The sequence below is a fragment of the Lepisosteus platostomus genome, chromosome 10 (assembly GCF_059453375.1).
Source record: "Lepisosteus platostomus isolate fLepPlt1 chromosome 10, fLepPlt1.hap1, whole genome shotgun sequence".
NCBI lineage: Eukaryota > Metazoa > Chordata > Actinopteri > Semionotiformes > Lepisosteidae > Lepisosteus > Lepisosteus platostomus.
The window spans coordinates 14,467,022-14,492,050 of record NC_142620.1 but is presented as its reverse complement, the minus strand read 5'-3'; the positions used below and the strand labels follow the sequence as shown (position 1 = coordinate 14,492,050).

The 25,029-nt window shown below is 35.8% G+C and overlaps 1 long non-coding RNA gene across 2 annotated transcripts in view; it reads right to left on the bottom strand.

The window, feature by feature from the left end:
* Positions 1-15,543: 15,543 nt before the first annotated feature.
* Positions 15,544-25,029, bottom strand: part of LOC148653393 (uncharacterized) — a 43,860-nt gene continuing 34,374 nt past the window's right edge. For both annotated transcript variants that reach the window (XR_015941654.1, XR_015941653.1), the window contains one exon: positions 15,544-18,334. This is a non-coding gene — a long non-coding RNA (uncharacterized LOC148653393). The remainder of the gene's footprint in view (positions 18,335-25,029) is intronic.

The window sequence follows — 25,029 nt, the reverse complement described above, 5'->3', positions numbered from 1 at the left end:
TGCAGGTTTGACACAAAATATTTGAATTTAAAAAGGCTTTGAAGAACATTAGAATGAAATCCTTGACACGTTATTGAAATAGTAATACAGTACTGCAAATCATATGTTCCTTGTCGTTTCTAACTTATTTAATTTGAAAGCAATAATTTCAAAGCTTCTAAATTCAGGGGGATGATAATACAATTAAAATGTTATACTTATCACAACTCGACAATAATCAAAAATTGCACGTAACATTTTGTAGAATTAACCAAAACATTTACATTACCATATCATTAGATTTCACATAATGCTCAACAGCAGTGCAGGTATTGGTAGAATCAGAATATTATTTCCTTCTTGTGTGGGTATAGCTGCATTTCTGATAATATATCTTTTTACTTCCCTTTTTCTTCCAGAATCCGATGAGATGACGTAATCATGCTTTTTAGTTTTTCCAAAGATTCCCTGTTTTGACCTCTCATTGAACCAGTGGTGCTTACTTACCACACTTTGAAAAAAAAATTCCTTCCCTCTGTTTGTAAACCCACACAATGGAGCGGAGTGGAAAACTAAAGTGATAGTTTATGTTATTTTTTTCAGAGCCAGTTGGATTTCAAAGCTGGTGGCCTAGTCAGGTGGCCTGGCTATAAGTCTAGAATATACAACCAGAGAGAAAGTGGTCATAAGCCATAATCCACAAAGTGACTTTCAACCAAACAGCAAATAGTGAGACTATATTTCACAGTGTTTATTTGAGTTTTTTGCACATGATTTTCACTTTAAACAGAATAATCTCATTTTGAAGCATTCCATTTTTCGAGTAACCTTGGTTGAAATTAAGACCCCACACAGATGGAGGGAGGAAGAAATTTTACTTTCATTGGTTATTCATCACCACTCTCAATATTGACAATACGAATGATCTTTATTGATCCCCCCTCTTCCCTGTTTCTTTTGTAACACTTGCTGCACATAATTCATTGAGGAGAATAAGCTGCTCACCATCTGGGGTTAAGAGTTTTGTGGGCAGTGCTGAAGAAATACAAAGGCGCATCATTAGGTTTGGATAAAACTGTTAAGCGTTTAGTAATTAGAACATAGCCAACTAAGTAAACAGGGGGGAAAGGGAAATTTATAAGATTCAGATTAAAATCCAACATGCTCTGTGGCAGACTGAACCCTTGGGTATTATCAATTTGCTTCGGCTTCTTTTCACTGGCACTCCAGTGACAGATGTGTGTGGATCTCCTGCCAGCCATTTGCGATGGCAAGGAAGCCGAGCGGTTAAACTAGTACCAGATGAAAAATAATCAACCGGCAATAATCCACAGCTCTGGAGACCTGGTGTGTGGTGTAACAGGAAAATAAATTACCCATTGCAGGCCTGCACTGCTGCAGTGTGTCCTTGGAACCTCCACTAGATGGCAATGTCTGGCTACTTTACGCGAGTGTCATAAGCTGGCCGCCACCGCATCACGGGCTCTGCTCAAGCAAGCAGCGGCTCCTCCAACATCATCCCATAAATGTCAACACCAATACAGCAGGGGACAGTTTTGTTGAGTTTAACAAATACAGACGATACGAAAGTCCACTACGTGTGTAAAACCAATCACATGGGGGACCCCCATTTGAGTCGTACACTTAAGTACTGTAAGGCTGACTATATAGGTACTAATGCGATATATACAGTATATTTCATATAGAGAACATTAATACCTATCTACAGCTTCACACCTTTTTCCAGACAATCTTTTTCCTTGCTCCCTTTATCAGGGTTCTGCCTGGGCCTTTTTCATTCCCCTCCAATTGCTTCTCTGAGCAGGTGGATGGGAGATAACTCGCGCTGCGCTTTGTTTTCTCCTGACACTGTCATTAATCATTCCTTAAGCCACACTTCAACTTATAATAATAAGGACTGGCTGCTTTGGGGCTGCCGCAGAATTGCCTTTCATAGTGTAATGCGAAATTGGAGGCGAACGACCATAGCCAGACATTGCTCTTGCATTCCCAGTCTGTCTCATCATTTAGGTATTTATCCATCTCAGGCTTGTCCAAGGAGCGTCTTCGTGTATCCCATGAGGCTGCAGATTGTGAGGGAGGATCAGATTTGTTACTCAGGCTTTTGGCTTTGATTGTCCTCTTATAAGTTTGGGATTAAAGTGAAATTTCCCACAGGGCTGTGCAGGATTTGCTAGCGTTTAACTGTTTAACCTGGCTTATTCTATGGCCAAGAATGACTTGGTCAACGGGCCTACTGAGACTTAAGAGCTAAGCCAGACGATTGTCAGTAGGAGTGGGTGTTTATTCCATTAAAAAAAAAATCAGTTAGAACAACTCTTGAAACCTGCATGAACTTTCTCAACCGTTGAAGGAGAAATAAATATATATATGAAAACACAATTGCATTGAAAGATTTTTTTTTGTTCTCCTCATCTGTTCCGTATGGATGATAAAAATGAAAAAAATAAAATAATGTCCATTTCCAAAAAGTGAAAACAAGCATCCACTCATAACACGAACAGTTAGACATGTGGTAAACATCTGCTACTGTCAAAGTCATCTCAACAAAGTAATAGTGCATCTTGATTTCTAGAAAAATGGAGCACTACCCTGTAAAGATAGCCACAGAAATAGTCTCAGGTTATGTAAAATGATGTAAAAATGATATTGACAATCTTGCACATTCCTTGCATAGTCCCCTCTCTATTCTGGTGGAGAAAATCTGTAGTGAAATTGCCTATTAGACATAAACATATGATTATTCCCTTATATCTCATATTAAACAGCCAGGAGAGTATTTTTCATTATAAGGTATTGCTGTGGTATTTTAAAATGAGTAATCTTTGTAGGTAAAAGCATTGCAAGCAAAGGACAGAAAAATGAAAAAAACAATTGTAAATATCCCACATTTCATTCAGAAAACTTGGGATTAATCATTTTATGAAAAGTGGTTTTACTGTTACCCAGAAATATTTAATCAAAAAGGAAACTTGGGTTTATCAAACAAATTACTTCTGGATTTATCATGGTATTTTAAAAACTGATGCAGAACTGCACAAACTACGAATTTAAATTGATTTTTTTCTCTAATTGATGGAGCTTATGGACTTACAGTAGAATGAAAAGACATATAAACCATCTACCCATTTTCCAAACACTTTATCCAATACTAGGTAGAAATATAAACCTCCATATAAAAATGTTATTTACTTAATACGGCTTAGAGGTGAGAATGCTGATAAGACAGCTGATAGCCTGGTGCAGAGGTGTGTTAAAGACAATTAAGAGTCTTTTATTTGCCTGAGTAAGGGTGATGTACCAAATGAACTACCAGTGTTTAAAGCTGCTTAGTGTTAGAAAGCCTTGATAAGCACCCTTTGTTGGCTGTTCTTTGGAGGAGCCAGAGGAAGAAGCAGCGGGTGGATCCTCTTGCCTGTCAAGCGCTATCTTTGTGGATTATCAAGATCTGGAAAAGGATTAAAGCAGCTTCAGTCTCTAAGACCGTATCCTTTCAGCACAACAAGCACAACAAACATTGCCCAGGTGTGCTGTGGAAGAGGGCATTCTCTGGCTGGAGTGTGTGCTGACTATTGATCTACAGGCCCCACCTGGCTACCCAATACCCAGCCCCAGTGTTTGAAGGTCAAACAAGATTTCAACACATTTTATTTCAAGCTTTTCTCCCTGCCGTTCCTGTTTACTGCCCTCCCTTTTCCTTTGGAAAGTGTCTTGGGCCATAACAGCCAGTCAGCGAGCACAGCAGGTGAATTCACTAATGCCTGCTCCTGACTTCCTAAGATTGCCAATCAGGCTTGGGCCACTGGCAAAATGAGGAAATGTTTGTTGGGCTCAGCTTGGCTCCTGTTGGCTCCATGAAACTCTGCATCACGAAAACAGTTGGTACAAATGGCACCGCAAAGCAGAGCCATACGCTAAAAAAAAGTTGGCATGCATGTGAAAGGCATGAAGTTTGAATTCTCCCACAACCAATGTGGGTGGTCCTAACAGAATAGGATTTGATAAATGGGCAGTAGGGCATTGCAGGGAAGCCCACATTGCCTGGCTGTGTAAACAGACAGAAATTAGGTCCAGCAGACAATATAAGCAAAAGCATTTTGAGTGCTGAAACTATTCCATATACTTTTATACAAATATATAAAGTATAGGAGAAAAACAAAACATTCTTTGTGTCAATTGTTGTATGGGTTATATATGGTATAAGTAGTTCAGAAAGTGACAAAAGTTTATTTTTATGATTTTTTTTTACATTTCCATGTCCTGACTTGTATGGCATGAAGGCTGTTTTGGGCCCATTTACTCTTCCTTATTTGCATCTGATTGAGGCTTCGTCCTCTATTGTTACCAGATGAATCACCTGCTCTGTGGGTTGGCTTAACAATTAGGCCTATTTTAAGGGCAGCTGGCTTTGATTAGCTGTAATTATTCCAACATGCCTGTATAGGTACTGGTGCATCTGTCTTTTTCATAGGCACAAAATATACGGCAAAACATTATTGATCTTTAATTAAAAACTCACTCGAAAAGCTCTTAACCTTCACTGTGATGGGGACCTGCAAGTGCTCCAGTTAATTCATATACTCTTAGTGATAATATTTGTACTCTTTACTAGGGTTACTTAAAATTATATATTGTAAGACCATTATATCAAAGCAACTTTGCACAATTCAGCTTTCAGCATCATGTGGAGCAGTATTTCATGATTATAGGTGTTCTGTAATGTGGACAGTGAAAATTTGCTATTTGATATGACAGCAGTCTTAAATATTTATTCTGCTAAGCATTGTTAGATGTAGCACATCAGTAAGAAAACTGTGCCGTATGCATTTATTTTTTAATATTAATACACTCCTGATGGCTAGAAATTATTATTGGAAGCATGCCAGACCACCATACCATGCTGGTATAATTAATCCTTAAATGATTTACCTCAGTTAACTTCTCCATTGACAAAGATGAGCACGCTGAGAATCTTGTAGATCAAGATCACATTCCAGTGACCTAGTGTAATCAAGACCAAAAATACATTGAACACTTCCTCTTGAGCATCATCCTCAGGGCATTCCAAGACGCTGTAATATCCTTCTCTGCTAGAATATTGATTTCTTCTCTGGATGCAACTATTTACACAGCGATTTATTTATGATGAAATCACCGCAGGTAGTATTGCTTAAACTTGCTACTCTCTACAGGGAGAAGCAAGGTAACACAATCTCCATGCTTATTTAATTAGGGTCAGATGGGATAAATTACAGCATTTTGTAGAACTTAAAAATATGCCCTCCTTAGAGATTAGGTTGGCATCGCCCAAATTCATAAATTAACAATGCCCACCCCATTCAAAACTACAGAGATTTCTTTATTCTCACTAGTTCAAGCAAGCTAGTGCAAATAGGATCTGTGACCTGCACTTCTTGTCTGCATCTGCAGCATGGAACACCATACCAGGTTGTCCATACTGCACCTTTTCATTTGTCCGCCTTCCACCAGCATCAATAAATGCGTTCCCTTTCCTCCCATTTAAACATTTGTTATGGAAATGAATAAAATTCAATTCAATAAAATCAGTGCTTGTTTTGCTACATAGACAGTCAGTCTAGATTAAACAATCTTTTGGATCTTCCGATGATGTCCAGGCAGAGCAATGTTGACTCAGTATATACTGTATACACAAACTTCCCAATGCACACATGTATGTAGTGGTTGAACCTCTGTAGACTGGTACCCTAGGGACATGAATGGTGTCGAACCAAAGGAGCTCAATATTTTAGTGAGCAGGTCTCTTTTTATTTTTGCCGGGGCATAGAAACAGAACAAGACTTTCAATGTTGGTTTAATTATCATACATGGTTTTACCAATACACCCTACATAAACCTACACCTTTTTCAAAGTTTTTGGGAAAAAAGACTTAATGATCTGGTTCTTTTTCTTCCAGATATATACCGTAGATCAGTTGTTTCTAACCCTGGTCCTGAGTAAGCCCTGTACATTCTGTTTTTTGGTTACGGCTGACATCTCAATCACAGAACTCAACGTTTACAGGTCAATTGATTTCATTTTCGATTTGAGGCACATCTGCTCTTCAAAAGGTGAGTGATTTTTGTTTTAGCCCATTTCCACTTTCTGAGTTTTCAGAACTGTGATTGGGGTGTCTTATAATTGCAATAATTGCACCTCAGTAGAAGGAAACTATGTCCATCGTGGGTTGTGTATTGTGATACATAGTCATTCACAACAGTGACTGTTCTTCATATGTTCATTACCAATGCTTTTATAAAATAAAATAAGGCAACAAACACTTCAATAGCCAGCTGAAGAGAGATTACATAAAGTTATGCACAATATGGCTGAGGTAGGTTATTTGTGAAACCAAAGACTGGGTGAAGAAAAAGAATACACAAAGGGCCCTAACAAATAAGCAGATCAATTAAAGGCATCAATTAGCACCAATGACAGACAGCTCAATTTGTAAAAAAAAACCCAGCAGGCACATGGGTACTCCAGGACCAAGGTTTGGGGCCACAGCTGTAGATGACCTTACATTTTAAAACGTACTCAAGGCACAAACAAATGTTTATCAATATTGATACATTACTTATCAGGATTACCAAAATCTTAGGTGCTTTCTAGTCTCTTTGAAGACATGTAATGTAGCACTGGTGACAGGCACTCTGCTGCACTGCTGAAATCTTGACCCAGCCTATATGATACCAGGAACTGAAATGAAGCCAGACCACTGATGTTACCAGATCAGAGTCAAGGATATCAGAGGTTTAACAGCTATATTATATTTATACCTATATAGTGCAAGTATACACATATGTACATTATATGTGTACGAAAATATTATATAATAGCAAACACAATTAAACAGTTCTAAGACAATAACTTTCTTTCTTTAAAATAAAATGTTTTCAAATACTAGAGTACAGTCGTTTTTTTGTTAACTGAGCTTTGCATACAAGTGTAATTCTAAATAATCTCTGCAATCTTCAGATAGTAATGGTAAAAAACAAGTAAGCAAAGTAGATCAGGAAAAGCTACATTCTTACAAAACTTGTATATGTTATTCCAAGGATGTAAATGTCCTTTTGAGGTGACTGACGTTATTCAAACTTCTGAAGTGGATGTCCTGACCTACTGATGAACCTTAAGTCTTAAAGACAAAGACACATCTGGAATGTTCTATAGCATTTAGTGAGCAAATATTTCTGTTAACATTTACTAAAGCTTTCAAACAGGTTTAGCTCCTTGGAATTCATGGATGATTGAATGATGAATGATATTAAATGTTGCAAATAAGCCAAAAGCACGTCAACATGCTACGCAACTTCCATCTTAGACTATCTAACTGGAACTAGAGTCAATTAGAAGACTGTATAAAACAAAGACATCACTCTAACAACCCAAAGAGAAAACCATAAAAAGAAACACAAACAAAAAAAAACCATAAAAAGAAAAACAAACATGTTTTTGTTTTTCTATACGGAAACTTCAAACAGGTCTCGTTCAGCCTGATAGTTTACTAATTTCATGTTGAATCCAAATTCAACTACCTTGTGGTCCAGAGGGAGAGCAAGGAAACATGTAGGAAACCTTAAACAACTTAGATGGTAAAACGTTTGGACTTCGTCAACTTTAATGTTTTTAAATGATGAAAAAATCTTCTAGAAATCACTTCTAAAAATGTGCTGCAACTGTTTTATTGTTGTTATCCATTTAAAAATTGATTGCAACTAAAGTAGAGAGATTGTTCAATATAAACTCAGTATATCCTCCCTGGGCTTTGTGCATGCAGATTTTCTTATTCTTGTTCTATGAGCTATGTTCCTTTCAAAGAGCCCAAGTCCAATAAATATTTTATTTATTCATGCAATAAAAAATATTAAATTCTTGCTGGGAAATTACCCATGGAAATATAATGAGGCATGGGGGAAAGCAGATACCCAGGTTGACTTTAGAAACATGGAAGGGAACTCTTTGTGCCATTGACCTGTGATTTCATATCCAGTACCACTAATGAGCAGCGCTGCATACAAATAGTGAAAAAAACATTAATCCACAATAAGAACCATAACTTAGGTGACGGTGACACTGGTTGTGAGAATTCTGCATCACTGTTATTAATGTGAAATCTTAATGCATGAATGTTTAATGATTGCTTATTCTTAACACAACTGGATTTTCTTTGGCTGTTAAGGTTATTCATTATAAAATTATTCATTATGGTCAAGAGTCTTGGTGACCCACAGCAAAGAACCTGACCCACAACCTACAGTGAAAACACATGCATGACAACCACTATTCCATCAAATCTGTGGTCTGTTTGTTGATTTCTTCTTTTTTATATATACTGTCGAAGAGCGGGTGTTCATGCTTAGAGAGAAAAGAAAATGTCTAATGAGTGTAAAAAGCTGGATCTGTCTTGATTGAGAGTGACCTTGTAACCTATGAAATGCATCACACTGTATGTCAATGGCAATCAAGGCACAAGGTGATTACTTAAAAATTGGCTCATAACCTCCTCTAACCTTTGAGAAACTGGGAACAATGTTATTGTAAACTGTGCACAGACCCAAGGGAAAGCAGTTCATCCATTATTAACCCTATCCCATATTTTCTTAGCACAAAGTGTGCAAATGATCAAAATTAAGAAAAGTAGCCTAATATGAATTTAATTTTATTTTCAATGCCATCTAAGTACTTTCATGACTTTCCACATTAGGGTTCAAAAACCAAGTGAAGGATTATAAGAAGTTTGGAATTTTATTATGTAAGTCTTCATAAACTGACACTACACATACTGATCCTGTTTACATATAGAAATACTTTCTATCCCAAAATGTAATTATCTCACTCAACTGCCACACAAACCGGAGGCCAAGAGGGTGTCTACCTGTTTGTTTGCTATTTCCTTTCATGTACTACCCCACGAAAAACAAAACCAGTAACTATGAATACATTTATTTTGTCCTCCGCAGTCAGTTCTCTCACTGCTGCCCAAAAGGGCTTGCTAATAAACAGTTACCTAAAAATCATATTTTTACATCAATCTATATATAAAAATTCAAAGGCAGGAAATGGAGAATAATAGCACAATGCATTCCTTAAAAATATCTACTCATTTATTTAAATGATGTGTGCTTCCAGCTGATGCCTTTCTTCATGAAGATGCAGGGAAGTTTTTTTTTTTCTGCTTGGCCAGATATGTCCACTCAAATGGCAGATTGTCAGTGGGACCTGACATGGAGGGTAGGGCTGTACAGTGAGTGATTCTGATGGGAGGTTGAAGGGAGTGAAGTGCATCCTTATTAAAATTTATATGTTAAAAAACCTGTCTTCCCCTTGCAATACCTCCTTCTAAATAATTATGTAATAAAGTTATACATACCCCTCCCCTCATTGTATATGCATGAAGCTAATGCAAGGCAGAAGGAAATTAACATTGTGACAGAATGAAAATTCTAGAAAGAGATTTTCCAAAGAGGAATACCTTTTGCACTCATAAATATCCACGGGTTTTTACATTTCAAATTAAAACGGTGGAGAAAAATAGACTATAAGAACAGGCCCAGCGACAGTGACAATGAACTAAATGCTGTGTCAATATCAACGTGCAATTACTTATTTATTTCAATCAACTGATCAATCAATAAATCAATAATTGTATCCGGTCTAGTGTCCCTTTGCAAGACTTTGCCACAGAGTTCTACAGCAGTTATTTGGGCTGTAGAATTAGTTCTTTCTGTGTTACTGACTTTTGAGGATTCTTATAGTAAAGGAATAGGCTATACACCACTAATGTTGTTTTTTAATTTTCCTTTAATGGTTTACTCACATTGTAAATCAAGATACATTGTTCTTCCACAAACAGGTGGAAAAATCTCAAAGTGATAGTTGTGTTTATTATGGGTGCAGAAGTTGTTTGCTTAGTTATTGTTTTTACTGAATAATAATAACAACTGAAAGATTTTGTGATTTCGCTTTTATTTGGACCATGAAGGAGGTTACATTTTTACAGTGTCACTTTCTTTGCATTTCTTATGGCAAAGTGTGCTTTTCAAAAGATTTAGATTATTATTAGGTTATTTGTTTTACCCAAAAATATTTTTAGGTAAAATCTTAGTTATAATTATTTTATAATATATCAAACTCATGAGAATTTTGGGGATGTGGTGTCAAAAACAATATATATATATGAAATAACAATAAAAAGACATTCATTTCAATTAGGATTCAGTGCATTTTTGTCTCCAGTAAAAAGCTAATCTTAGGAATAAACACACTTTGTTGTATTTATGGTCCATGAGACAGTTTAATTTGACTACCATAAATTAAAATGGTTGTTAAAAGGAAGACTTCACTGAAAGGCAGGTCCTTAGCACAGAGCTGCTGACTCTTCTGGTAGGCATCAATCATGTGTTTAAGAAAAACACTAGGTATCAGCAACAGCGCTCAAAACCCGGGACACATCAATGAAGCACAATGACCATATGTAGGCGCTATGTTAATAGCTATGAGAAAATGCTGTAAACTAAACATACAGGGAAACAAAGAAAAGACTTTTCATGCATCTAGCAAACAACTTCATCCTTTTTGAGCCAAATAAGACCTCCTTCTTTCCTTGTCTGTGACAAAAGCAGTTGGAATGCGTTGTTCTCAGGAGCTGGCTGTTTACAGATACCTACCAAGGTTAGAAAACCTTTTATTCTGAAATCCTTCTTTCGAGTATGCCAGAGGTTCAAAGAGTCACCTTCTCTATAGACTCAATTTAGTGGAAAAGAACACTTGCTGTTTACAAAAGGTAGAGCAAGGGTGCCTAAGATTAAGGCATATTTATTTAGTTAACTGAGAGCCTGCAAAACTGTCAAGCATTTTAATTGATTTAGGCCTCTAAAAGTAGAGAGTTCACATCTCATACTGTACATAAGCAAAACATAATTTCACATATTAAGTTTCACTGTGCACAATAATAAAACTTAATTTTGGTTTTACAAGAAGTAATAATACAATATAATATCAAATTTATTTTGAATCAATCCATAGCAAATTAAATTGAACAGAATATGTTAGAAAAACCTCATCCCTGACCACTTCCCTACGTTTCTTGGTTTCAATCCTTTGGGGGCACATCCAGAATACAGTGAACATACAGTGAATCTGAGCTTTTTACCTATAAGCTACAGTATGTTCAATCTGCGCCTATTGGGAGTGAGGTAGAAAGGGAACAAAGTGCAAAGAAATAAAATTATATCATCCTGGACGATTTAACAAATAAAAATGCCTAGCACAGTACAAAAAGGCTACAGCATTAAACACCGTTAAAGAATTTTCCAGTTAACCTATAAATCTTTTAGGGCATCCCAAATACTTGTAATTGATTTTTGTTATCTTTTGTACTGATGTTTCTTTAAAGTATTATTTTAAAATTATTTTCTTTTCCCATGTTATGCTTACATATTTGCACTTAATCCTCACATTGTTTATATTTGAGCAATATAATATACTAATGCTACATTCTACACAGTCTTAATCTCCAGACATTTGGAGTAGGAATAAAGTGATTGCAGGATATTCTGAATATAACAAAACTGAAAAGTCTATACTGCTATGCTTTGCATTCTGCACCAGCGTGTTCTTAAAGACATGCTGTTGTTTGTCATTTGTTTAGAATTTGCACTTGTGCTGTACACTGAGCACTTAAAGGCACTTTAGACTGGTCGGTACTGGAATGTCTGCCATCTATTGTTAAAGAAAACAATATTAAGGTCAATTACTTAGTTCATCATGTATGCGCCCATTTTTTGAGTTTATAATCAATAGGATGAATCTGCTTTGGGTAATGGATGTGTTTAAATAAAGAGAAAGTTAACTGATATTGTCATGTAAATGTGAAGGCTATGCTGCACAATTGCAAAGCATTATTAGTTATTATATTTTTTATTAATTACAATGCAAATAGACTGGACAAATCTAAATACATAGGATCTCCAGGATAATTGTTATCAAGTGTTATTTTCATCATACTAACCAATAATTCTTTAAGAATTCTCCCTTCGCCTAGGAATTTCATTTCCATTTACACTAAGGGCTCTTTTGCAGAAGGTGCTTGACATAAATTAGGGTTCACATTGCTGCATTCTTGATGCATTGGTATACAAGATAATACAATTAACTCTAAACCATCAACTTAAGAGCTGTGGTCCCAAATTACCCCTAATTATCTGATGGCTGTTAAACTCATATGGTTTAAATGGGTACGAAGACAGAACAAGAGAAAATAAATTTGATCTAAATTATAAAAAAATATCCAAAAAAGGGCTCTTAACAGGTACCAGTCCATATAATCCAAATAGTAAAGACATTGATTAGTCATGTAAGATTCAAAAGAATTATACAATATGTAGATCAGAAATAATTGGACAAAGGCATCTAATCATTGGATTCAGACAACTGGTTATCTTGTTGCAAGGACATGGCTATAGTAAATTGTTAATTCTGAATTCAATTTGACCACATTTTCAGCAAGCCGTATGCAGTATATATGGTCTCCATGGGATAAAGTACAAAGTCAGGACTTGAAATGACTGTTGTAAACCTAGTGCTGATGGTTAGTACTATACATCATGTATTAGGCCATACACAGTATGCTAGGAAACACTCTCATAGAATGCTGGGATCCCCAGTAAAACATTTATGATACAAGCAGAGCAGTACTAAACCTGCTAGTTTGGTTAATACTGTCTGGGTAAAGTGTCTGACCTTTGAGCATTTGGATCTGAATTGCTTGAAAAAAAATACCATTAATAGTTTGTTTTCTGCTGGCAGCAATTGCCTTTTGATATATTTTGAAATGTATTTCGATATTGCAAGCAGGTTACTGTACTGATGATGTGAACTTAAAAAGTGGTGAGTATACTGTGGTTTGTTTTGCATTATACTATTGTCGAGTGATGGAAACCCATAGCAGCAATCAGAGGTATGCCTACAATAAGGGGCTCTTAGTACAATCTGTCTTTATGCAGGTAAGTGTTAGAGCTCTGCCATTGTTACAGTGAGTGATGTGACAGGAATAGATTAACAGGCCAAAAACAGCACAGAAAGGCAATCAAAACCTTAATATAAAGTAAACAAGCTTGAAAAAAAAAACAATCTAGCTAAGCATGAGAGTCCAACCAGAAGAAAGAAGATTTTGACTTGCATGAGTAACTAGAACATTTCTTTAAAGCAGCTTTTTTCTTCTTAGAGAATCATAGTTCTTCTGGAAACCTCATTTGCAAACATCAAGTTGCAAATTTTAGACGAAATGCAGACAGGCCCTTTTACAACAATTTACACTCCCACAATTATACTGCTCCACTGAAGATATAGTGGCAGTTTCTGCCTATTTAACATAATGGCCTGCTGCCCTTTTGGATACAGGCAAAAGTGTATCTTCTGATTAATGACCATGCAAGTCACACCACAACACTATATTCATAGAAGGCAGAGTGACAATCCTGGTAGATTCAGGATTCTTTATGTAAATTAACTGTAAAATGCTGCCAGTTATAACAGCGTTATTTAGAATTACTTTCAAATGGAGCCCTTTTTAGAATTATTATGCTGAAGGTAAAATTCAGTGACTTTTGTTAGAGAGTACAACATGTCCTTTGACAATTATTTCACCTTTGCAGAATTAAGCAGATGATATAGTGACATTGTTACTCTTCAAATTACTTTTGTTATAAAAGAGATGGAAATAAGTACAATTGGAATGTTCTGTTGGAAATGTTACAATACCAACAGAACTGACTGCTGTCAGGTATGGTAACATTAAGTCAGTAAAAGCAAAAAAGTATTTTAAGAATCCTTGAAAATGTGTTTTTCAATTAGTCAGCTGTATTACTTGATTATGATAAATCAAAGATCTCTTGAATACATCCACTGTGTATTATGACATGATCAAGTTTCTACAAGGTTTTTTATGGCTTATAAAAGTGTTAAATTACTCCTGTTATGTTTTTTTTATAATCTCAGTGCTTGTTTTATCCAAACTATTTTTATTTGATTTAAAAGTAAAGTCTGACTTAAAATTGTGGATGTCAATTTTACAAGTAAATGTCCAAAATTTTAGTTTTGTATCAGTTTATTTTCAATATTCACAAGAAAGTAACTCACTGAAAAATGTGCAATGGCTGGCTTTAATGAGCCACTGAAGAAGAATATTTAATATGCAGTGTAAGGAGAAGAATACATAATATGTAATCTACATGTATTCAAAAGAAATAGCCACCAAGAAGCAGATACATCTAGAAAATGCATTTCTCTTGGTTGTTGTGTATTCAGAATAAGCTATTCCTGTGCCTGTAGTTTTCACACTTTGTAAGAGACAACTGGGAAGCTGTAAAGATGTTTTTCAGTTTCCAAACAAATGTGCAAGGACGAAAGATACGCTGTCTTAATTTTCCTTTATCAGGTCAATCTTGAAGAAGAAGGACCAGCCAACCCTGGTATTAAAGTAAAGAGGAGGTATACATTTTTCCTGCTCTGTAATGCACTGTGGAAGTTGCATGGGGCAGAGTCTCTAGGAAATCTACTCTTTCTTTGAAAAAATGTCACGGGGAAGATAGGAGATTGGCACCACAAAGAGTGGAAAATAGCAAGGGCTGATACGCATTGTCAGCTAGAATTTGGGCTGAGACACTGACTTTTGTTCTGCTAGGTGTCTGCCCTGAAAAGAAGATGGAAGGTGTAAAAATTGCGATTTTTCCTCTTCCCCTGGTTATATGCTGTACACAGCTGAATAATGTATGTGAGGACGTTAGCTGATAATGTCACAATTATTCATTGTCCAGGGATGAACTCAAATATTCACATTAAGGACGAGGTATTATTTTTCTCCTCCCAAATTAAGTGAGTGGCATCAGTGGTCATAAATGAGGGCATTCATCAAAGGTGTAGGCTGGGGCAGAGGATTAAGAGAATGCTGATGAAGTGTCCAGATTCCCATAACTTGGAATGGGGCTGCATTCAGCATTCCTTTATTATCCAGCTCCTACATAACAAAAGTCTCATATATTTAATGCAGGTTTGCCCCGGGCTACATAATAGGATTAGGAATAATTTCTACAAATTTACAAAAACAAATCACATGGGAAGGCTTAGAATTTGCTAATAATTTCTCCATAGCTGATAGATCAAAGTGAGTTAGGAGTTCAGAGCCAGGCGGTAGTTTGACCCTGGTCAGGCATTTTTAATGAAAGGGTTAATCTTCTCAAAGGTGACCATAGAGGAGCAAGTGGTGTGACCAAACGGAGATTCAGGTCTCAGATAATCAGAAGAAAATAGTCTGGGCTGGATGACAGCAAGGGAGCATTAGAAGAACTGCGCCGCATCTCGCGTATAAAAACAGAGCGAGCAAGAAAGGGAAACCGGTTATCTGAACACTTTGCCCTTGGCTTCTGGTACTTGTTAGATGCCTTTTTGTAAGAAGAAAGAGGTACACATACACACACGCACCTACCCATAAGCACCCACCCCCTCACTGCCCCCACCTCCACTGCCACTTCCTTCCCACCCACAACCACTCCGGGATTTATTTCCAGAAATAAATCCCCCCCTTTTGCACTTTTGACTGGGGTTTGTGGCAGAAAATGCATTTGTTTTACAAGAAGACAAAGAATAGTTTTGCTGGCAACGCTTCTGGTGCAACCCATGCTGCAAGCATGAAACACAAAATAATTGGAGTTGAATACCTTCCAAATGACTAAAGAGAAAGATACTTTTAGACACTTATTAAGCTTGATCTGTTAAGAAGCTTTTCAGAAGCTCATCATGACTGTGGGAAATGGGGCTTTTTAAGTAATTTAAAAAATTTAATTGCTTCCTAATTAGCATGTTTACTGTGTCAGAGCTTAAACTATATGCTAAGATCTACTGGATTAGCCATCGGCATTAAATTGCAGGTAATGCTTTAGACTAAGGGTTTCAAATGCAATTTCCTAAACAGAATACATGAATATAGTATTAACTGAGAAAAATAAATATGATAATAATATGCATGTTAATAAAAAAAACATAATTCTGATGATTGGCTGAACAGGTTAAGTGTATCTAATAATGTTTTGTATCTCATATAGAATTTGTAATCACGTTGATAAAATGTTATGACAGATACCTAAACTGCATAGTGATTAGGTATAATCATTATTTTAAACTTTTTGTTCTTAATGACACTTATCAACCATTAGTTATGATTTGGCAGTTGAAACTTACCTAAATTCAAAATAAAGGTTTCAATCAACGAAAAAATAAAATCGAACTGGATAAAAGTAAAAGATGAAAGACGTTGCTTGTTTGTGCTGCAGAAGACAATAAAGTGTGAAGAAATAGTATTGGAGTTTATTCAGCAAGCAAAACAGAGTCTCAGATGAATTGGTTTCTCTGTGGTGGTGTATCTTATGGTCAGATGTCTTATATAGTTAATATTTCATTGGAAGAACAACCCCAGCAAGATACGTTGAAGTGAAAGGTAATGAGATCATTAGGCTAAAGGCATAATGAACCCAAGATGCTAATACCTGTGACCCTTAACAAGGGGGTCCAATCTGTGTAACAATCTGGAAGAGCAGGACATTTCGAGGGCTTTGCTTTAAAGCCCTGGAGATCTTATTCGTTGCGAGCTTTGCCACAAAAGTGGCACTCCATCTAATGTAACTGTTATATGCATCTGTAATCTACAGATTTAAGGCACGGCACTACACAGAACATTTACCCTCTTGGATTTCGATTACTTTAATGCATTCCCAGCATACACTTCCTTAAGTATTTAGTTTAAAGTCATAACAATGAGTAGAATGGCTCATCTGTTTATATAAAGAAAGCTGTTTAAAGTCACACAAGAAACAGAAGCTGAAAAAAAGTGTACATTTTTTTTTTTTGCACACTCTCTCTGAGTACTGGAATCACTAATCACAGGCTTTAAAACCTCCTGGAGGGAAGTAACTGCATTTGGCCAATTAAGAGCCAGAAAGACAATAGAAAATGTATAAGTTGTTCTTCTAAACCTAGGACAGCTTGGACCTCCCCATCATTATGACAGAAAAGGAAACATTAACCCCAACAGTATTCAGCTTCTCTTCATTGATTCAAGGTTTTGTGGTGCTACCCAAGTGTGTCAGACAATTACAGATATTATTACATCTCCATTGATTTTGGAAGCCAAGTGTCTCAAAGCAATTAAAAAAAATTACAGTTCGGATATGGGCCAATTAAAATACCCTGGGGCTCTGTAAAAATGCTCCCATCTACTGTCAGAACATTGTGCTGTTCTCACTTTCCTCTGTTTTTAAATAGGGGCAGCACAGGCCACAGCTGAACTTCATTAGATGCTGTGTCTAAATGCAGTTTTGCCTTGACTGAACCAGCATATAAAATCTTAATAGGAGGTCATGACTGGGCAGAACCATGAAGGTTGCTGTTTCCTCAATGTGTTTTCCGATTAAAAACGACTAACATCTTTGGGGAGAAAACACAGCTGTCACAGCACTACATAATTCCAGATATGGACTGTCAAAGTTATATTATTTTATCTGCTCTTTACTTAAAATTAGTAAATTTAAACATGCATATTGGGATTCATATTACAAAACAACACCCCCAAGCATTATGGAAGGTGCAGGTCATGGTTACTGCAATGAACCATGAAACAGGATTTCTACTGTAATGTTTAGCGTACCAAGTCATTGTTAATCAATTAAAATAAGATGAGGAAAGAGCAACTCTATAGCATCACACAAAAAATAACTACCTAGCACAATATGAACTTCCGCCATTTGTGTTTCCATTTTATCAAAACCTTGAAAAAATAAAGCAGGTCATTGATTTACTATTTGATGTAATAAATACAGTTTGTATTTATCAGAATATCTATTTAGTCTCAGAGGACGAAAGGTTTTTTTTTTATCTTCAGCCACATGTTACCAGTGGTCTTTGAATCTTAATTTTATAAATAGTAGCATTATAGTTATAAATAGTAGAATGAGATCTTAATGGCTTTATGCCAGCTTTGTGAAATGAAGTGTTTATCTCTTTTTAGATGTAAAGGTTCAGGGAAAGGGCCTTTTACATTTCCCCGGCCTTATCTTTCTGCTGAGACAATTTTTCTTTGCCAGAGATGCAAACTAGATATCTGGACTGGTCCTCTTCAGGAACTGCATGGTGATTCACCTATTTCCTTCTTTTGCCACTTCCTTCCTGCACTGTGGATCTCAAACAATTTCCTCTCAGACGCTTCAGATTCATTTCTCTTGTCCTGGCCTTCAGAACAAATCTTCCTGGATCCCTTTCTTCCTGAAAGTGGAAAAAAGTGTACTGTGTCTTCATAAAAAGATATCAATACAGACACCAAACCTACATTATCGGAATCTTCTGCCGTCAATACAATTGTATTTTTTAAATTCCGCACTTGACTAATGCACTTGACTGCTCTGAAATGGTTTCATTGCATTAAGAAAAATCAAAAAGAGAAATGAACTCAATTTAAGAACTCTAAAGTGTGTTAAAAATGGATTGGAATAACTTGCCTTGAAATAAATATTTGCTTTTAACAGTTTAAATGGTTTTCCTGTGTAACATCAACACTTTCATAGGAGAAGAAATGGATCTGAATACAATAAGAGCACATTTAAGACTTCTAATTCGACCAAACTACTTTTATCTTCATGCACAGCACTTTTGTTTGATGTCGGAAATAAGATGCATTGCTTTGATCTACTGGCAATATAATGATGTCTGTTTTCTGGATTCACCAACAGGAAGTTAAAAAAACAAACAAATAAATAGAATAAATACAACATACAACGCTCTCTTGTTCAGATTTGAGTCTCATGACCCACATCAATGCCAAACCTTAAAATATAGTTGATGTCTATTTTTTGTGATAAGCCATTTCTTCTGCCGAGAGTACTGTGCTATAAGGTTTCATTGCACTACATTGATATGCTCCATGGAATTTGCCATTAGTTAGCTAATGACAAACTCAGGAAGAAAAAAACATTCTGTTTTTCAGCACAGGAACACAATGCCATCTGTGATTAAAGAGCAGCCAGATCTAAATATTTTCAAAGGGAAAGTGCTTACAGTATGCCTTGGCATGATTTATTTATTTGCACTCAAGGGTTTTAGCATTCAGTTATTCTCGTGTGCTGATTTGGTAAACTGTACATAACTTAATGCTTCCTTATTCCTGTACAGCTCTAACGGCTTGTCCTCATTTATGTGTTTTTGGATATCATTTAATCCCAATAAACAAAACCAATGCGGCTGTACTTAAATACAGACAAACTCATTTAAAGTATTGTCATTACAGGCCCATTTATGGTCTCTTGTGGGCTTCCAGCTGGAGTAATGCATTCTTACTTCATTTAAAAAATGGTCAGGTTATTCATGTCACCAAAGGGATATCACCTCATCCCCTCTCTGAAAATGAAAATTCCAGTAATTTGTTTCTTTCCTCCTTTTTCTTTTTCTGGGCCAAAAGCAATCTTTAATTTCTACATATGCTTTTTTAAATAGTAATTTGTCATCAGTGGTGGATGTGGAAAACGCATCAACATGTCAAATGGCTGAAAGTCTTGGGAGCTCGCTGTCCCAGACTCTGGATGTGCTCCAGAAAGACAGACCTGACTTCAGACCTTCAAGAGTGCAAGGAGTCTTAACCATGTTAGCAGGAAAACACCCCATGTGTAATTGTGTTTTGATTATGGCATCAGGTTAAAATAAATTGAAACACAGCTATGGATAGATACATTTTCTGTTTGTATTTCCATTGTTAGGACATACAGTACTTAACAAATACTGACTCTGTGTGTGAGTACATCTAAACATCCTGAGAAATATTTAGAGTTATGTCCTTTACTCTTATTTATACTTATATTTCTTAAACTGCTTTGTTAAATGTAATTTCACTTTAAAATTTTTGATTTCATAAAAGAATAAAACTTCTCTTTATTTTTTCACTTGTCAACATAGATCCTCACAGTAAGAGGATCATAGAAATAATAACTGTATTATAGGTGTCTTAAGTCATAAGCTATTTAAATTTGATATCTTTGTTAAAGTTTAGGTCAAGAGCAAGAAGTGTCAATGTTAAACCATGGACAGGTTTAAAACCAGGTTCTGTCCCTGATGTCGTGCTCTCCTGTTAATTTAAAATGAAACAACAGAAAGCTAAATAAATGTAAAACTGCAGCATATTAGGAAGCAGAACCAATGTTGAATGACAAAAATCTAAAAGAAAAATCTGAAACTGTGGTGAAGATTGTCATGCAAATGAATTACAAATTGACACACCCTGCCAAATACATTACATGGACTGTTACATCAAGGGGCAAATCGAGGGGCACTGATTTTCCAGCTTTCCACTGGATTTTTTGTCAAGTTTAAAACCCCGTGAGAAGAAGTGCACAAAGTTCAGAATTAGGCAGCTTACTTGAGTTATGAAATCATAACATACAATAAAACAAGTGGCCTAAAAAATAGGGTCTGATCTTTGCAGAAATGTAAGATAACTTTAGAAGAATGTCAGAATTACAACACTAAACAGTTAATAACTCATGCCTGACTGCAAAAAAATGACATATCCTTCTCACAAAAAAATGCTGTTGTAATTTAAAAAAAAGTGAATTTACTGTATGTACTGTGTATCTTATCGCTATGGTTACTTGTTACTTTTTGGGCACCAAATGAAACCCAGGTTTCTCAGCAGAAGGGACAAGCATACCTCAGATTTTAACAGCCTCCATTTTCAGTAATTGCAGCAAATCATTCGAATATGGCACACAACATGTCTTATACTGTCGTTTTATAAAAAAGCGATACATTTTTGTCCTACTTCAGAGAATTCCATTTCTTAGTAGTGGAAGGACCAAACTATAAATAAAACCACAAAAATACAGAAAAAGTTTGTCAAAACAAGCACTAATTTATATAACTCAGTTTGGTAGACTACAGAGAAAGAACATTTTACCTTGATATAACAGCCTTTGGAGTTTGGAGTGCTACTGGAGACACTGAAGAATACACAGCAATATTGTAGAGCACTTTATGGACCTGTTTCATTGTCTCACAAACATACTCTGTTAAGTTCTGTCACATAAGTCCAGCTTTAATCCTTGCACAATTCCCTGTGCCAATAGAGCATAAAGTGTAATGCTCAGTTTACTCTGGTCCTCTGGGTCAATATCAGCACATCTTACAGCTTCCACGGCTTTTTGTTTTCTGTGAGACTACTTTTTCTTTTCCAGATGAAAAAAATAACCATTCTACAAAAGGAGCAGCTTTTTTTCTTGCCTTGTTAGGTTGTCTGAGACCGCAGAAGTAAAAAGGTCAGAGTATTGGATTTTTGAGCTTTGGGAATATCTCGATATTTACCTCAGAGCACTCCAAGCACTTTCATTTTTAACCCATCTTGTCTTAACTGCTATTATATGGTTAACATGTGTCGCAGCTCAATTTAATGAATACAATGAACAGCTGAAAGGCAGGTAGAAACTGATATATCCTGTTCTAAATTTGAAAATGTCATTGAACTTAGTTCTCATCCTTACAAAAGAAGGAGCTTAATATATTATGTCGTATGGGACGGCAACAGTTGTCACTTTAATATATTTTAATTGAAATATTCAGTTAAAGGATTTCCATCAATTCAACTATCACTTGGAAGTTTCTGCCTTGTATTTAGTATGAGGTATTTTGAGGGAATAAAAGAAACTTTGTGTTAAAAATAACCGCAGTTTCAGTCTTAAAATCAAGGTCAGTGTGCAGAAGATTTCAAAGAGACTTTGATTACTGACCTATCCCTTTTGCATTATAACCAAGTATGTTTCAAAGCTTTGAAGTTCTATGGCATAAATATATATATGATTAAAAATAGTTTCTGTTCCTTTATAGTTTTTTTTTTCATTTTAATATGACAAGAATAATAAAATGTGTGAAGAATGTCGAGGTTACAGTTTGTCACTCGAGAAAAGACAGTGCACATCTAAATACTGCCATAGTAGAAAATAGTCACAGCATACCAAAATTTACATGCATCCTGTGGATCCTGAATCATTCCATTAATGTAATTGAGTCACAATTGAATTATACAAATTTTATCTACTGTATATCTATCATATAAAAAATGCCTTTTAGGAATATGGTGTGAGAGCTGGTGTTATGCATTATGGGAATCAATATTAATTAGCTATTTCCTTTTCACAGTACTGAAAAAATGAACTGTTTAAGAATAAAAATAAATCGTTGTGTTTATGTACTGCTTTTGATGTCTTAAGTGCTTTATACAGTATATCCACCACAGTGCCACACCCACGTGGGTGATATATCTTAGTCATTATGTGCCAGCAGCCCCAATACACAGAAGATCAGGGAGAGAAGTGAGAAAACCCTCACCAAATTAATTAAGGGGGAACTTTTAGGAATGTCAGATTGTAGAACCTCTATGTGGAATTTTGTCAGAACTCTAGGATTAACAGTCCTACATTTATGAATAGTACCACTGGATTTTTCGTAACATAGTTCAGTGATCAAGGAGATAGGACCGCCATTTACTGTCTCATCTACAGAAAGGCACCATCCTGGGGTATGGGTTTTGAAATTTAGATTTAGAGGGAAGAGTGCCTCTCACTGGTTCACTCCCTGTCGCAGGAGCGACGTTATTTTCCTTGGAGGTCTCCTAAATCAGTACTGACCAGGTCCAGTTCAATTAGACCAGTGGCACAAAATTAGGCATACCAAAATCAACATTTTGGAATATACTAAAGAGAAAAAGAAAATACATTTAATTAATAATTAGTCAAGACTATGTAAGCAAAGATAGAGAGAAAGATGTAAATCTGCAGGTGATGACAAAAAATTATCAGTCCAGGGAAATCCTAAAACAACTGTCTGTGAAATCACCAACACTCCCCAGCGGGTAGAGGTGAATGTATCAAAATCCTCAGTAGATTGAAGCAGTAGAATTACAAGGATGTTAACCACTCATCAGCACCAAGAACAGAAATGTCAGATTAGAATTTCTCAGATTTAGAAAGATGAAATGGGAGAGTTTTGATACAAATTTATGGACCAAGGTTTCCACAATAATCATTTATCAAAATGATAAAAGAGGTTAAATGTGGAGAAAAATGAATTGCAGATGCTCTAAAAATACCACCTCATGTGGAGGACATAATGTCATGACCTGAGCATGCATGGTAGTTCCTGAAACTAGCTCACCTGTCTTTATGTATAATGCAACTAATGTTGCCAGCAACAGAATGAATGCCAAACTTTACAGAAACATTTTGACTGCGTAAGCAGAAGAAAATGTCTCCACATTAATTGTGCTGTGCAGAATTACAATGACCCAAAACATAGGTCAGTGCAACTGTGGAGTTCATCAGGTGAAAATGAGGAAGGATAAAGTGGCATAGTCAGTCTCCAGAATTATATCCCATGGTCAATTTCCAGAATCAAATCCCATTAAATAAGCAATTCCCCAAGATTATTACCCAAAGAATAGGCAAAAACCCAAGGAGGCTGCAGTAAAGGCTTGGCAAAACATCTCAGATGACTATTCAAAAGAATGTAGTGAGCTGCAAAGAGATTTTTAAAAGACTGCCTTTTAGCTCTAAAACTGACTTAAAGTAAAAGTGTCCCAATACTTACAACCAATTACTGGGTTAAGCAACAATTATGCTTTTGCTCTCATATGATAAAATGTATGCATGGAATTACCCCAAAATAAACTGTACATTATACAGCACCTGTCATTCACATTAAACTCTTGATCACAAATACAACGATGTGACAGTAAAGCAAAAATTTAAGTTTGGACTTTACTGTCACAATACTTTTGGTTGGGCCCGTTCCAAACTTTGACCAGTGAAAATGGCTAGGAAATGATCCACTGATGAGTAAAAGGTGAAAATCGGTGACAGGTGACTTAATGTAGATGACTTAATTTATAATTAGAAGTATATTCAGATGCTTATGTTAGTGCAGAAATTAGACACTATTAAGGCATGCATGCCAACAGCTCTGCAGTACAAAACAAGTATGTTTAAAAATCAGGCAAAAATACTGCTGAAACCCTGCTCAAGAATGATAAGAAAATAACTAGAAAAAAATTGGAGTAGGTATAATGAATTGACTAGTAACCATAAGATTATTGAATCAATTGAACAATTATGATGTTTAGCGAAAAAGTCCTAAGGACATTTAATAGTACTTCAGAAGTACTCAAGTACTAGAAGACAAACCTTCTTAAATTTAACAGTAGAAAATAAGATGTTTTAGAAACTATTGCTCTGCATGTGTAGCTTATTTAATTAGTTTTTGTTGTACCAATATTTTACCTTACTTTGTTTTGCTGTAAAAGACCATTCAAAGAAGCATTGTATATAAAAAGAAATGATACACTTTATTACGTCAAAAACACCTCAATAAAGATATAGAAATCTATAGCCATTTTAAATGCAGCGAAATGAGCTAAAATGCAATTTGATCAACAGGATATATATTACCAGAGATTGTCATAGAAGATTTTTTTTTTTAAATGGGTTACAGAAATTACTGCGAAACATTTCTTTTTCTCTGTTTTCGTAAGAGACTCAAACTGTTATTCATACTTCTTGCTTCAAACTTAACTTAAGCGTTTAATTGATTTCATATTCATAGAGAAACTCTTATGTCTAGCAATGTGAGCTTCAGACACATTCAAAATTGTTATTGGAATCTGCATTTTATGTGTTCCTATTTTAGTCGTATATTTCCCCATTTTTATTATTTACTCAAGTCAAGGAAATAGAGCTTCCTTTTCTGAGGGGTAAGGGTTGAGGATGGTAGAAAACACACATCTGCTGCCCTGAAAATATTTCCCTTGTTGAGATAGAAATGACACTATGACAGGCTTCTTAAATGGTCTGTACTATTAAATGGACTGCTCTTTGTATTATTTCCTGTTGCTTGATGGGCAGTTCCCATCCCTCAGACATTATCAGAAT